The 16,065-nt window shown below is 38.4% G+C and overlaps 1 protein-coding gene across 3 annotated transcripts in view; it reads left to right on the forward strand.

Annotated features, from left to right (window-relative positions):
* The first annotated feature begins 403 nt into the window (after window positions 1-403).
* The window catches only part of LOC105453790, a 25,498-nt gene continuing 9,836 nt past the window's right edge, over window positions 404-16,065 (forward strand). The window contains exons 1-2 of one of the 3 annotated variants that reach the window (XM_011695991.1): window positions 13,717-13,970; window positions 14,221-14,368. The gene's annotated coding sequence lies outside the window, so the exon portion shown is untranslated. Of the gene's footprint in view, window positions 793-7,276; window positions 7,315-13,716; window positions 13,971-14,220; window positions 14,369-16,065 lie in introns of those variants that run through there. The other 2 variants (XM_011695990.1, XM_011695992.1) reach the window with 2 other exon arrangements.

Raw genomic sequence — 16,065 nt, forward strand, 5'->3', positions numbered from 1 at the left:
AGAACAGTACCTATCTCTCTTTCTGATTTAAAGCAATAGCTACAATATGTAGCAAGGTCAAAAGGTTCCATATGCTATTCAAAGAACGTTTCTTTCAATCCCTTATAATTTCGCGAGAGAATTCGAGCGACAGGGGCAAAGGGTGTTTTAGAAACGGACGTCGCATCGATAAACGACATCCACTTTACGGAGACCCTGCGCCATACGGGCGAGCGAGAGAGGCACAGGAAGGACGGTGGACCCCGGGAGTGGAAGATGTAACGACAAATCAGTTGATAGGGCCAAGAGTTTCTGGGCAGGCAGGAGGCAGGAAGGTCGCGCCGAGTCGAGTGGAGACGGATCGCGTCGGGTCGGCCGGCACCGACCGGCTATAAAAGCCCTCTCGCACCGTGGCGTCGACGTCACACGTCGTTAGCACTCTGGACCGTGAGGAACTCCGTTCGCGCGCGTGCCACCTGTTAAAAGCACCCGTCCAGGTACACCGTCACGCATCCCCGTCGTCATCGTCGCCGACCACCACCGCTACTCGGACGTCCGATTCCTCTGGCCGGCGCCAGTTCGGTTCAAACGGTCCCCACGTCGACGTGATCGCGGCTCGGTCGGAGCCGGAAGTCATCAGCGAGATCGCCCCATCGCGTCTCTCCCCCGCGCGAGAAGAGAAATCTCGCTGTTCCCGCGCAGCACCCTTCGCCCTGCTCGGCGGAGAAAGGATTGCGAGAGAGGATTCTCCACTCGAGGGGTTTTACCGGGCACGGGATCTCCCCGCGGAGGCTCCGTGTGGAAGTTCAACAAGTAAGTGTTGACCCGAGACGCGCGCTCTCTCTCTCTCTCTCTCTTTCTTTCTCTCCTCGCCAAGTCCGGGTGTTTCCGCATCGACGGTATCGCTTCTCGGGAAATTTGGGACTGGCCGAACCTCTTCCTCCCCGTTCCTGCCTATTTGTTTCGTCATTTTCGGTGTATTACGACAGCCGACTCCGGTATTACGACAATCAGCAATCTGCCGATTCACGGTCGGGAGTAGCGATAGCGGAAACTACGCGGGACGATTGACGTGTTATCTCCGCAGATAAGCAACTCGTCGGCGGTTGTAATTGCATTAAAGTAACATGTTGCAAATTGAACGCTTCGCAAACAGTTTTAACAGTCGGTGGTCCCGCCGATTCGGAGGCGCGTCAGTTTTTTTCCCGCCGGTGATTAAAACGGAAATCTGCGATTAAAACGGAAGTGCTGTTTAGATTAGTGCAATAGTTGCAGCATTATTTTTTCCTATTAAATTCTGTACTGAAATAGAGTCCGGAGAGTGATTGAGAAGATATATTTCCAATTAAAAAAAGGGCGACAATATCCGCTGTGTGTTTCCACTGTAATTTTGTTTTACGTTTTATCTAGCGGAAGTGATATCAATCTTTACGCGCCAATTTAATAAAAACAAACGTGTATCCTTACATTGTATTCTCATTACGTCATCATCGACCGGCCAAATCGCGTTACATCGAGCGGACATAAATAATAAAATTTATTTGTGCCGATCGATAACGATAATCCGATAAATCGCGTCACGCCGTATTGTGCAAATTCAACCTTTACACTTTACCGCGATATGTTAACGCCACGAGTCAGAAATATTTAGACGACAATTCACGCGTCACACTGCATCGGGCGCTTTAATCCTGGTGGATCGGCGGAGAATCGAGAGCATAATCCGGGGGGGGGGGGGAGACGGAAACGAATATAGAACGGTCCCTGGGTCGCTGTTACATTCACCGTCGCAAACGTTCCCGCGCTCTTCGCCGCGCGCCGTCGGACTGTGATTCATTTCGATTACACACTTTCCGTATAGTTTTACGGAAAGCATGAGCACGCGCGCACACACGTGTGTGCGAGAGATACTGTGCAAACACGATTATTAATACTAAAAATACCGCGATTTCATCGCGGGGACAAAGCGCCGCGCGCTCAACTGATTAATAGCGGCGCAACCGGTGAACGGTATTACCAATTAATGTAGCCTTTAATTGCGCTACAAGAACAAGCTTTTGCACGGTGATCCGTGAACGAACGCAACGCGCGGTTTTCTACCGGATTAAACGTCGAATCCGCTGGAAAATGGAGAAAATAAGTTCGTTTTCATCCCCGCTAACGCCACCCCTTTTCGCGACAATTAATTTCGTTTGTGTATTTCGATATATAATTCCCCCTCCATTTCTTTTCGTTCCTCTTTTCGTTAATTTTCTCTCTAGCTAGCTCAGCGCTGCGGAATTAATAATGTCATTTATTCGACTGAATTCAACTCTCTGGTAGCTTATATAAGTCTCCCGATCTATTTCGAAAAGTGTTTTCTCTTTCAAAGAAAACAATGTTTTTTTGCCTCTCCAAGCGAGAGAAGTGTTCCTTCAATATTTTCCCGCGCCAATGACAAGTTGATACATCTGCAAATTGTAATCAATTAGAGATAATGAAATCTTGTAAAATCAAGATATTTAATGGCGATCGTTAAACACCAAAATCTTATTATTTATTTAATTACGTGAAAAGATTTCGCGCATAGAGAAATATAATACAATCGTAAATAATGATAAATAATAAACTAATATGTACTGGTAAATAATAAACCAATATATTGCACTCGTGCATCATCAATAATAACTCTATTAATTGCACATAAACTTGATATTGATGATACGATTATTAATAATAATATTTATTCGATTGGTCGCTGTTCATTGCGGTAAATTGTGCAATTAGGGGATTATATTCGGATGCTAGATTCAACAGCTGGCCCGATGAGGTCGATGAATCATTATCACGCTGTCACGGGTTGGACCGTAATTGTTTGATAAACGAGATTAAACAGATCTCTACAATTCCGTGAGGTAAACGGGGATGATGAAACAGGCGTTTACTGAAGTTTGTCTTTTTCCTTGATTGGAGATACACAGCTCCAAAAGGGGAACCAAACCGGCGAATAAAAAATGTCCTACGGGATATATCGCGATATATATTGGATCCTTCAATATTGCTCGCCGATTTATTCCGGATTTCGGGTTCGGTTTTCCGCCTCGCTTCGTTTCCGCCATCATCGCCTCACGACTGCCTCGTTATTAGCCATCTCGCATTCATGCCTTTCGATTCGGCCTTTACGGCCCGCGCTCATACAAATTTTATCTGCCTAGAAGACAAACTTCGACTGGTATCCAAAAACTCTGTCCGTTCATTCAACACGTGCAGCGCGCGCGATAAATCGTGCAGTGAACGTGCGAAGATTTATCTTTATTTGTTTTTCACTACAAGCGATTTCGCGCGCGCGCGTTGTTACACAGAATTGAGCAATCTTTTTATAAACTTGGCTGATATTTTTAATGCGAAATTTTAAACGGTACACGATAAACTAGCACGATAAACTGTCACGGAGTCGCGCGTTTCGCAACAATCGAGTTATTACGCATCTACAAATCGAAGCGGGAAAAATAAATAAAATTATCTATGAAAAATAAATAAAATTATCTGTGAATGATAGTAATTGATTTTTAATTCCACACAAAATGAAAGTTATTTATCGAGAGCAGAGGCAAAGATGCGCTCGCTGCAGACACATATAAGTTTCCTTTCCGATCGGATATTATAATAAACGCGGAAGAGAAATGTGAGATAAACTTCAAATTTTTCTCACGCGATAAATCTTATTCTTTATTGTTCGAACTTTTTGACAGCTTAACGATATCGGTGAGCTGAGAAAGTTCACGTCCAGTAAAATTTGCGTTTGTGGATGTTGCGAGTTTTGTGTAACCTTTCCTAACACGGAAAATTACAGCATTAGTGAACAATGTTTAGTCCGTTCGTTAAGAGTGAGGAGAAACTCAGATTCTTACTATCGGAGTTTCTTACAGTTTCCGTGTAAAATATTATATGCTTATGCTAATTAATGCAACTTGCGGCATATGGAATGTATGCTCAACTTCTCGAATGATTGTCATCGTTTCCAAATAATTCTCTACTATGCATCGCATTATAATTGAATTTCTTTCGGATCGACGGACATGCGGTCGGAGGACAATCTGACGGGACGCTCTCGTTGAAAGTTTCGAGCGTGTTAAACGATCGATCTTCTATCCATCCGACATGTACGAATGAGATAGGCAGCCTCACGCGCGAACCTCTCGAGTAATCATACGTGGAACAGCGCGCGATTGTTCCGCGTCAACAACGCGTCCGGCTCTGACAGGTCGCGTTTTCGCGCCGGTCTTGACCCCTGGTTCACCAGACGTTTTTTTTTCCATCGGATTTTTCCGTGGGCTATTATTGGAATCTTTTATTCCCTCGAAACTATTTTAAGTCGTACGTATAATGCCAAAAGATTAATTTTCTTGCAGAACGTTGTCATAAAATAAATCACGACGATCAATTATTGAATTGATTTTATTGTCTTATGAAACTTTTACGAAATTGTACTTTGGCTTTCTAGCAAAACTTTTTCACGAAAGAAGGTAATACTTAATAAAAGTTTTATATTAAAAAAAAGAATCATATTAATAAAAAAAATATCTAAAATTACAGACAGTAAAACTAGGAAAATATTTTTATTTCTTACATAAAAATTGAAGTTTTTTAATTTGCAGTATAAAATTCGCAATCAAATCTTTCGCCTACTTATGTTTTCTGTTCTCAGAAATTACTTGAGAATTACATTAGTCTAAAATATTTTACATATGCAATAATAATAATAATAAGGCTCGATAATTTTCTATAAGCAGTTAAGATTCATTTTTGCTTGTTGTATAGCGTAACAGAAAGTTGCTACGTAAAGAAACAACCCCGGGAATGAGCTGTGTAATCTAAATTCTCGCCGTTGTCGCAGATGAAACTGCATCGAACTGATCGCGCAACAAAACTCAAAACAAACTCCGAGTTTCTGCTCGAGGTATGACGCTCTCGTCGCCCTACATCCGCAAGAGAGTCATCTCATGAATGCGAAGATTAGTTTGCTATCCCCCCTCCCCTCCATCGTAGGCGCATTATACGACGGTTCTATTTTGTAATTTCAATGATTTCTTTCACGCAATTTTTTCTCCCATTACCGCCCGCGCGTTTCCGTTGAGCTCTCTTTCGTAGGACGTTACACTGATCATCCAAGTAAATCCGCTGCAATTTGCAGTCCATGATCGGCGATAAAACGTTGCTAAAATTAAATGTTCTGCTATAATAAAAGTACAGCTTATGACATAATATTCTTTCAATAAAGTCTTTATTTTACACGAGAAGATTGAAATGAATCTATTGAATTAAAAAAAAAAGACTTTAATTAATTGTGAAACATTTAGATCGCTACGAACTGACTGATTTTTCATTTTAAATTTATGCTTCTATATATGTATAATTGAGTCGAGTTAAACGAAATGATCGAAATTTCATAATTAAATAGTTTTGCCAGAAGATAATTTTTGCTGTTTTACTACATATTCAAAACTCATCTGAATTAAAGAAAGCCTTTCTCTCTTCCTCCACACTTTTTTTTTATTAAAACAGGAAGTCACATTACACCGACGCGATAATTGAAAAATAACAAAAATGTAAGTCGAACGTCCGAAATTTATACGCTACTTTTCATCCAGGTGGGAAATACAAGACGGAAAATCGCATTGGAATTAATATACGGAACGATTAACCGCTTTATAATGCGAATCCATCGAATGCGCGCGCATGAGTCCGGAGGGAAACATAATCGAACCACCGCGGCTTATTATCGCTAATAACCGCATAGATTATCCACGATGCAATCGGCTAAACTGATTTTCTATATGCATTACGATGAATCCGCGGCGAAACACGGTTCACGTAATCACGGCGCGCGTGTGTGCGTGGCAAAGGGGATGAATGTAATCGGAATTATCAATGGCAAACGTGACGTGTAAATGGATTACATTTTCCGATGAGATGGAGGAGAAACAAGACATGAAAAAGCGTAATGCATTAGAACATATATAGAATATTCATTTACTTTTTCCATTCATCTAGCCATAATTAACGTAAATAATGTTAAAACCGCGTGCATTCACGAAGAGCTAAAAGCGTTGACCTAATTTTCGTCAATGAATCTACATAATTAATTGTGTAATTGTCAGTAAACAAAACTGGCTTCGGAGTTTTTCCCTTCTGCCCCCCCCCCCCCAAAATGATGAACTTTAAAAAATTGAAATGCATTTTTTCTTTTTCGCGACAAAGCGACCGACGTCCTTTCGCGAAAATACGATTCTTGAAACCTCGGGAGGATGTATCAATATGAAGAAATCCTATTATCGGAATTTTTTTCCCGGAAAATTTGTCAGTGATAGATTTTCGTGTTACACGCGTTTCGTGTTACGTAAAATTGATAACACGGGAAGTGAAATAACCGATACTGTTAGCCGAAGGTAGAATTATAAAAACCATTCTTTTTTAAATTAAAAGAACGAAGCACACAGCGCTGCGTGACGTTGTGTTATACGGCAATCTTTTGTCTCTATTACGAAACATTTGCTTTGCACATTTCACGCAGGACGTTCGTGTATTTTCGTGCAATACTCCGCAGTCAGTCCGCATAAAGTCTCTTATTTACAGCGGTAAAACAGCCTCGCTGGCAGCTGCGTTTTAATTTCAAACGTAAGCAATATCTCTATCGTGATTTTTTTGCAATGCGTGTGCGCCTTGTGTAAATAAGGGGTAAAAGGGCGTTCGCGCGTGCGTCCCATTTTAGCAGAGAACCGCGCGCGCTGCTTTCGAGCGGCCGCGCGCGCAATTGGCTCGGTCGCTTATCTTCGCAAAAATGTTGCGCGTTCGCCGGGACGATTTTTTCGCACGGCCGCCCGGCCGCCCCCGGCGAGAGCCCCCGATCTCCATCGTCTCGCCGATATGTAAATTAGAACGGCGGTTACAATGCGGCACCACGTGCTTATTTATCGCGATTATACGAATCGCGCGGCGTTCCGGGGGCGACCGACGGCGGCGGATGCGTTATAGCGCCAGCGGAGGACAGAAAAAGAATTGGCGGCGACGATAAATGATAAAAGTGTGTAAAATTAGAAGCAATTACACGAAGGCTGTCGCCGCGGCTAAAGCCGGCGCTTGGCCGCGGCTTTTATCTGCATAACCGGCGCCGAAGAGCTGAAATCGCCGCTATCTTTGACGTTTTATGCCGCGCCACGACTGTCGCGCGATTGGTCACTCCTCTCTCGGCATGTAAACTTTCGCGCAGAGTCGCAGTCATCGACGGACGCGACACGATAATGACAAGTTCAATACCGGCTCGCACTGGATACACCACTGGCGAAAGTGTGTAAGGTACGATCGTACAGCATTAGATCGATTCCGTTAATCGCGAATAGTAAGATCTTGGGGGAAAACGATTTTCCTTCGCGGCTCCACGCATCTCGATCGAGAGATATTTGTATGGCAATTGCGCAATTTGCAAAGCAATTGAATAACGTTACACAAGAAAGTGTGAAAGGTTTCTAAAATATATTATATTTTTCATTTTATTAAAATTGAAATTTAATAAAAATTTTAATAAAATAAACATTCAATCCAAATCAAATTTTATTCAAAATTACAATCTGATAAAATAAGTTTGGCTAGCTATTGAACATACAGACAAATATACAATCCTCTCCTCAATTTTTTATAAAATAAATTTCTTTTTTAAATACGTATTATATATAAGTGATTTAATTTACACTTTAAAAGTGCTTTAAAACACTTATTGTTTATTCGATCACATTTATAAAGTGCTCTGCTTTTTGCAATGTTTGCTTAATGTTAATGTTAATCAGCTAGATGGATAAGCGGCGATACGACGGTTTTAATTAGATTTACTCAATTAATGTGCGCTAGCTTATCTTTTTCCTGGCGCCGTCGTTGAATTGTCATTATTCGAAGATTGAGTTAGTTACGTCAATTAGATAATGATCTAAGAGCATCCCCATCGTCCACTGTACGGCTAGTTAATGACCACTCTAATAATAGTGTAACACACGTGCCGAAGATGCCTATGAGTTAGTATCGAACATTACCCAGAATTTCACTTCCCATTCCGACGTTGAGAAATTCAACGCTCAGAAATTCTAGGTCATTTTGAACTTTAGAGCAGGTCTGATTTTAATGAATCATATATAATTCTCTTTTCCAATAACTGATTTAATATATTTTAATTAATAATGTAAGGCCATCTCCGTCACGCACACTTTTCTGAATTTTATTAATTCCATTTTATTTGTAAATTTTTTGCTTCGCGCAATCATTAATTTAAGCAAATGTAGCAGTGAAAAAAATTAGAATTTACAGAAGACTTTGCAACAAATAAATTTTATCCGGTAATTTAATGATATATTTAATGATATATTTTAGAATATAATTAAATTATTTTTGTATAAGTTTTTTCCGTGTGTAATTTTAATTAATAATTTCTATCTCAGATATTTATTTAGATTTAAAAGACTAACGTAAGAAAACTGCGAGCACTCGCAATCTTCAGAAATGCAAGATGTAAAAGTCAATCTCAGTTTCAAAAAGCTTCATTTAAAAGAGGATTGCCTCAGTAAAATGCGTTTCACAGTTTCGCCTGTATATGATATTAAATAATGTACGTAATATTTAAGTAATACTTAAGAATACTTATAAAAATACCGATGTGCAGAACCGACGTGAATTTATTCTTTCGTTGCCCACGCCCCTCGTATCTTTCGCAAGGCAAGTTGTAAATTCTCTCTTCCACCGCTTACAAGAGAAGCTACTTCGCTCATATTAAGGCGGATGATAAAGGTTTATCGCTCGTTGCCAGGAAAATGCGTAAAAAAAAAATCGTCGCCGTATAATCGCAAATCAAACTGTGGCGCGTTATACACGCCACGATCGTCGTCGTGCCCGTTGCGTCGTGCCTTCGCTTATCGTTTTACGAGGAGAGAATCGTTCTGGCGTCACGGGGGATGAAGTGTACGCGTACATGCGTGTAGTGTTTGCGCGCAATGCCGTTGTTAACAGATAATCGATACCGAAACGATCGTACGAGAGTATTTCGAATTGAAGGCACATCAGCGGAATCTTGAGCGACTTTTAATTGCAATTAGAATGCACCAATTTCCGAGATACACATAAGCACGTCGCGAGATTAAGAGATAAAATTCGCGAGATACAAGTTGCTTTCGACATTCTCCGCGTTCTGTATTTTGTTATCCCTCTTGTAAAGGATAAAGTAAGAGTGCACTTTCAATATAGCGACTAAAAACAGACTGAAGAATTTCTACCTTTCTGCTGCGTTTCTTTCTCTCTCTCTCTCTCTCTCTCTCTCTCTCTCTCTCTCTCTCTCCCTTCATTTCAATGAAATATCCTGGCACAGTTGATAAATTAATCTCATGCCTTCTCAACATCGCGTCACAACGGTCCCTCTTTGTTCTCTATTTACTTGATCGCGCAATAAAGAAGGCGTGCAGCGAAGAGACGACGGAGATGTTGAGTATATATCAAAATTCTTCGTGTTTTCTTCATTCTGTCGAGAGTCTTCTCGCCAATATAAACTTCCTAAAGCGGAAGTTCAATTGGATGCCATCCATAATTCCTGAGATACGTAACGAATTTTTCTGCGTCTCTAAGCTTGCTTAAAAATTTTATCAACGTGAACGTCTATCCGGGGGACATTAAATGTCGAGCAAAGTTTATCTACTCTCTTACTATTTGCGATACGTTGGCAGCTCTCACATATATACACATGCAGACGTGTGTATTTCGGTCGTTTTCATTTTATTTACATTTTATTTATATACTAATTAATGGGTTCCGATTTGTTGTTAAAACGAGAGCAATCTGACGCGGTCTGCGACAACAAAATAATCTGCAACATGGTCGATTTATCTTCCCTTCGGTTAAAACCAATTAAAACTTGATCGTTGACCCCCTGCAGCACGAAGTCGCGTCCCGATTGCCTCGTGTTTCCGCCGGATCGGCATTCTATTTTTTTCTTCCTCCCAATTTCGTTTCCGTCGTAATATCTCGAGCGTGTCTTTCACGAGAAAAACGCATCGACTCGCTCACCGCGGGGGCCTTTTACGGTTTCCTTCGGGCGAATGCAGTGCACGAGCGAAATGAAAAGCTGTCCGCGTGGGCGATTGATTCATATATGCGCGACGGAAAAAAATCGAGAGAAAAGTTTATTATATACGAAATCGTAGGAAAACACTTAGACACAAAGCCGCGCGTGTATACGTAATACGCGGCTTCGTGCGAGCTCAGTTTAAGCAAGAGTTTTCGCTGTTATGACCGAAGAAATGCCACTTGCTATACGTAACTCGGTTTAATATAGTAATAATATATCATTTTTTAAAATTTTTTTTTTAAGTTAGATGTATTCTCTCGCCAACTTTTATTTATCTTCCAGTTATATTAATTTATATAAAATATTATATATTAAATAAAACATTATTAACATTATTTTAATTTTATCTTAAACTTCTTACTAAAAAATTTTAAGCAAAGGTTTAGTAACTTTAGAGTCAGTTTAACTTATTAATTTATCACATAATTTTTTTCAAAAATAAAAACTGCCAAATAGATTTGAGTAAAAGATACACGAATTAGCATAACTTTTTGAAGAAATCTCTCTGGAAGCTTTCCTTCTTTGAATTTCGTATGTGTGTACGTATTAAAATTTGCATCTGCTTATGCAATTTGACGTGTTAACGTAAAACATGTGAATTTTGAAACAAGATTCTTCTTGCACTCTTTTAGAAGAGTATTATATTCTTGCACTCTTGGTAGAAGAGTATTCGTTATTATTACAGCGATTAAAAATGAAACGCCGTTTTCTTTTGTCTTTCGCTAAACGCGACCTACTTAATTATCACATCATCACGCGTTCTCTACAACACCCGACTCCGAATATCTTCATGACTATAGTTTAAACGTTTATTCCCACGAAAAGCGCGCGCGGTATTTGGTATCGCGAAAGTACCGGTAGGAAATGTTTTCGCTCCTCAGTATCCTCTCGTGGTCCTCGACTTAGCGCGCAAATTCATTGTGCGTACAACCTTTGATCCTTAATTCAAATCCGTCGACAAATAATGTCAACGTAGACCGCGCGCTCTTGTACAAACTCCGTTAACATTTGCAGACCGCCCTTCTCCGGCAAAATGCCGAGATAACGCGTGTAGCTGCATGCGACGTTTCGAAACCGAATATTATCTCTGACAATTAGTTAAGTCGACTTCGCGATTCGCGACGTTTACTTTATCATCCGACGGGTACAATGACGGATGAATGAAACTCGTTAATTCGAATCGACTGATATTTCAAGGCGCTGGAAAAAGTTTTTATTGAAATCTGTCAGGCTAGGTTTAAGGACCTTTCCGCGACGAAAGGAGTTCGCGACGTAGGCGACGATGTGTGAAAATCTTCTCTCTCGCGCACTGAATTTTCATAAGCTCCCCCGCGAACGCTTATATTTAATATAATATAGAAATTAGACACAAAAACGATGGTTTTGTCTTGGTAACTCATTTTTGAAACCCTAAACATTCGAGAAGTGCAAAATAAGAGATAATTTTTCCGGAATTTTAGGAGGGAATTAGAAGAGGTTTCCGCGGAAAATTTCTCTGCTTATAAATCACATCTCCAATAAAGTGCACATCGTGCGCGACAGAGTAAACGAAGGTGAGAGAATAGGGCGAATGAGAAATTATGCGACCGTCTCGAAGGTGCCAGTTAAATTAAATTCGGTCACGTGCAATCGCCGCGTTGGTAACCGCATCGCCGCTCATTAAAGCGATACTCCGAAATTAAAGCGCGGCGGCACCGCGTGTAAAGTAATGAATGAATGAACGAACGAAATCCGGTCCTTTGTGAAAGAGCTCGTCGACTATTTTGCTGAATGAATCTTTAATCCGTGAATGAAAAAGCAACTGATGGTGCAAATATTATATTGATATCCTTAAATATTTAATTTTTTAATGAGTCAAAGAAATTTTTAATATATAATGCTTTAATAATTAATTATTGTTATTGAAATACGGACTACATAAATAATTTTATATATAATATACATATATACAGTTGTAATAAATATTACCTTATTATTTCAACACAATTTTCCATAATTTATATATTCTGAAACGGTTTTTATTTCTTAAAATTTATATCTTTTTACTTTGATATAATTGCTATAAGAATAACAAAAAAACATATTGTAAAGAATTTTTCAGGCAAAAATATGATAGTTGAATTATTTAAAAAATCTCAGATTATATGAATTGCTGGCCCAAGATGTATGATAATTCGCGCGCGGGTTCTATGATACGACGCCCAGCATCCCTTACATTGCGCGTTCCATGAAAGAAGTCAGCTACTTCTAAATACATCGTCCACATGCAAGAACACATGCGAGAACATTAGGTAGCAAATGACACGTCATCGCGCGATTATTTAACATAATGCTCCGTTGACACTTCAACAAACCGGCGACATTTGAATGAGACTGCCATTTTTTAGAACGTTACGCTACATTGAACAATTCCGCCGCCTATTCCATTTTCCCTTGATTTACATCTTAATTCACTGCCTCAGCTGACGCTCGTATTTACTTTTATTTTAATTAGAGAAAAAAGACACACGGATGTCTTTATAACGCAAATCTTCTTTCAAATATATTCTCATAATAATAATTTTGAGTATATAATGTCAATAATCTATTTTTTCTCAAATATCTTTTCTTAGAAATAATTTTAACAAAATAAGTAAATGAAAATTTAATATAATGTAATATGAATGCTTGTAGCTTTTACAGCAACGCATATGTAATAACATGTAGAATAACATTTATATAAATAGAATGACATTTAATAAATGTTCAGTTTAATCTCTTACGAAGAGATATACGTTTCTCAAATAGGTGAAGTGGCAGTACTAGAACTTTGCGAGATTATCTCATTTCACGGTGTTCAAATTCTCGAAATATTCCGTATTTAATGTCCAGAGGACAATATTCCTCAAGCTTTTCTGTTATTATTTTTGTTTCGTGTTTAAATTAATATTAATTTTTAAATATCTGTTACCCTAAATTGTCCAAAAATTTTTTAATACTTTTTAAGACTTTTCCAAGGATGCGCGAGAAAATTTTGTGATTTAAAACTACTGGAATCCTAATTAAATACGTAATTCTAATTCTTAAATTCCCGGAATTTCTAAACTGATTACGACAATCCTTCTCAGGTATTTCGTCGATATGACTGATTGGCTGTCTGACGTTAACGCTTGTGTCGCAAGTCATGTCGTCAGCAAGTTAAAACCGCTCGCTCTCCCGTGGAGCCGAACCGAAAAATTGCTCTCGTGTTACGAAAATAAACGTTATCGTTCCATAAATAGCGTATCCAATATCAAAATCCAAAAGATTCAGATCCTATATAAATTGCAAATATTTAAAAATGCTCGTGTTGTAAATTAAAACACAAAATTTAAAATTGGCTATCAAAAAATGTTTAAAATTACATAAGTATTTTCAAGTTTCGGATTGCTGTTCATGAAATAATATTATTGGCGATTCGCGAAAACGGACCGTTCGATGAATCGCGTTCTTTCATCAGGACGACGACGTCGCCGTCGCGTCGTGTTGTCTCAAGGAGAAAGCGATATTCCCCGCGTCCGAGATTATATTCTCCCGACATATATACGATATGTCACATACGACATATGTCAAACGCGGTCGAGTCATATATATAGGTATCAACGTAAACTAATTATTTCGTCTCGCCGATGTTTACCGATGTTATTATATTTCGTCGGGGAAGAGATCGTGGATTGCCGAAAAGAAGAGGAGAGTCAGATGCGGGATGTTCACACATCCTCTCTACTTTTTTCACATTTGATAAACGAGCTGGAAAGAACAACATGCAGATCATCGAGATTGATGAGACTAGCCGACATTGTGGCTTATCGAGATTGGCTGACAGTGCGCTCAGGTGATTCAAAGGAAACATGAGACATGTTGCAATCCGTAAAATTGTCACGCTAAATGATTCATTACAGTATTCATTGCTCATGAGATTCATACAGAATTGAAATTTTAATATAAATAAATAATTCTAATGATTTTATAGCTTTCGTTCTTGACACAAAATTATTTGATATCTAGATTGATTTATTTAATACTTGAATCATTAATATGTGTGCTTTTCTAAGATATTTTTTAAAATATTTGAATTTATTTAGGAAATGCGAGAATCACAAGCGTGGAAACGGTAAATCGAGACGACGCGCTCACATGTCGGACCATAAAATTACTCGTTCTACTTCTTACTACAATTGATGACGCTCGTTTCAACAAACGCGCAATGATTGATGAGCGACAAAAAATTCGGTAATTCCAAAATACATTAAAATATTTATTTGAAATATTTATATAAAAAGCGATATTTATGTGAAAAGCAAAAGATAGTAACACAATACTGTAATAATACGCGAGATTTCATAGAAAAGGCAAAAATAATATTGCACGATGAAAGTTTTGCGAATAATGCAAATATTTTTCTTTCAAATGCAAATGTATTCCTTGTGAAAAATTTGATGAAAGGATAAAATAAAAAGAAAAGAGAGAATTAACCGTTAATTAAAAATAATAATATAGGATGCTGTTACAAGTATCTGTTACAATTAATTAATTTTAAATTACAGAAATGTCTAAATTCCGTATATAAAACATTTATACTTGAAAACCTGAAGGCCAGATAAGATAAAAATGACGATTTAGTTTAAAATCGCAATCTGTATTCTGTGTAAAAAAGAAAGTTTCGTTAAGTTGGGAAACGTATACGACGTTTCGCAAATTGCATACAGCGTGAGCGAAATTCATTAGTTTAAAATAATCTGGCAGCTGGAATATGTTATGTATTATGCATGTACAATTAATTTTAAGACAAAAATTTGGAATTGCATTAGAAATATCTTCGTTTTTTATAACGAGTGGCCGACGTTTCCAAAAAAAACTGCCTCGTTATGCAAACGAATTTTCATACAAAACGGATTTCCTATCTATTGCTATTTTCCCGTATCGCTTTCTCTTACTCTTGTTTGCCCTTTGGCAAACAAATTAAGAATGCAGGACGACTTGTTTGCGTAGATTTCTAGCATCCATATACATGCAGTTATTTATTGCGCATGTGCGCTTGAAAGTACTTTGAAAATCTGCATTCTACGCCCGCACCCGAGAAATCTGCATTTATCAACAATCCGATAACAAAAGTTACAAATAAAAGTACGATAACTAAGTTATTCGTGGCAATTTGTTTCTCTCGTAAAATATTTAAGAGAGGTAATGTAGAAAAAACAAAACTATACGTCCAATATCTCGACTGGATGCAGACTAAAAGCTAATAAAGCAAGAAGAAAGGATTCGCGAACTTTATATACGTAAGAAAGAGAATAAGTTTATGATCAGAAACAGCGGCCAAGTTGAAAGAAGTTGGAGGAACTCGGGAAACATGCTGAGATAAATGAGACTTTATGCGTTTAAATATTCTTTCGTTCTCATCAGTTTTCGGAGAGCGAATAAATGTGTACTTTTAAATAAATAAATAGCGGCCGATATGTATGTATGTGTGACACAGAGTAACAGATATTGATATTTTCGCTCGTTTTATACATTGCTCATTAACGTCGCTAATATTAAATTGCATATTAATAATGCGAGATATATTTACAATTTTGACGTAAGATCACGTTTCAAAATCGAACGGTAATCGGGGCGTAAAAGTCAAATGTACACAGTCATTAATTATAATTAGCATAAATTCTCATCTAATAATAACTGAAAATATTAACGAATAAATATAAACTTGCGCAAATAGCCCGTGAAGGAAAGCTTCATTCGTATTCCGGAAATTGTCTGTTCAATTTCATTTGATTATATAGGCAAATTCTATTGAAAAAACTACCGAACGGCCTCTGAATTCTGTTTATTACGAATTCCAAACAGCGTTCGGTAGTTCTGGAGTCTTATCTTGTCAGGATAAAGGTCTGAAGTTAACAGAAATTGAGAGAGTTGGGATACTCGGGGGG

The sequence above is a fragment of the Wasmannia auropunctata genome, unplaced genomic scaffold (assembly GCF_000956235.1).
Source record: "Wasmannia auropunctata unplaced genomic scaffold, wasmannia.A_1.0 LD335994.1, whole genome shotgun sequence".
Lineage (NCBI taxonomy): Eukaryota > Metazoa > Arthropoda > Insecta > Hymenoptera > Formicidae > Wasmannia > Wasmannia auropunctata.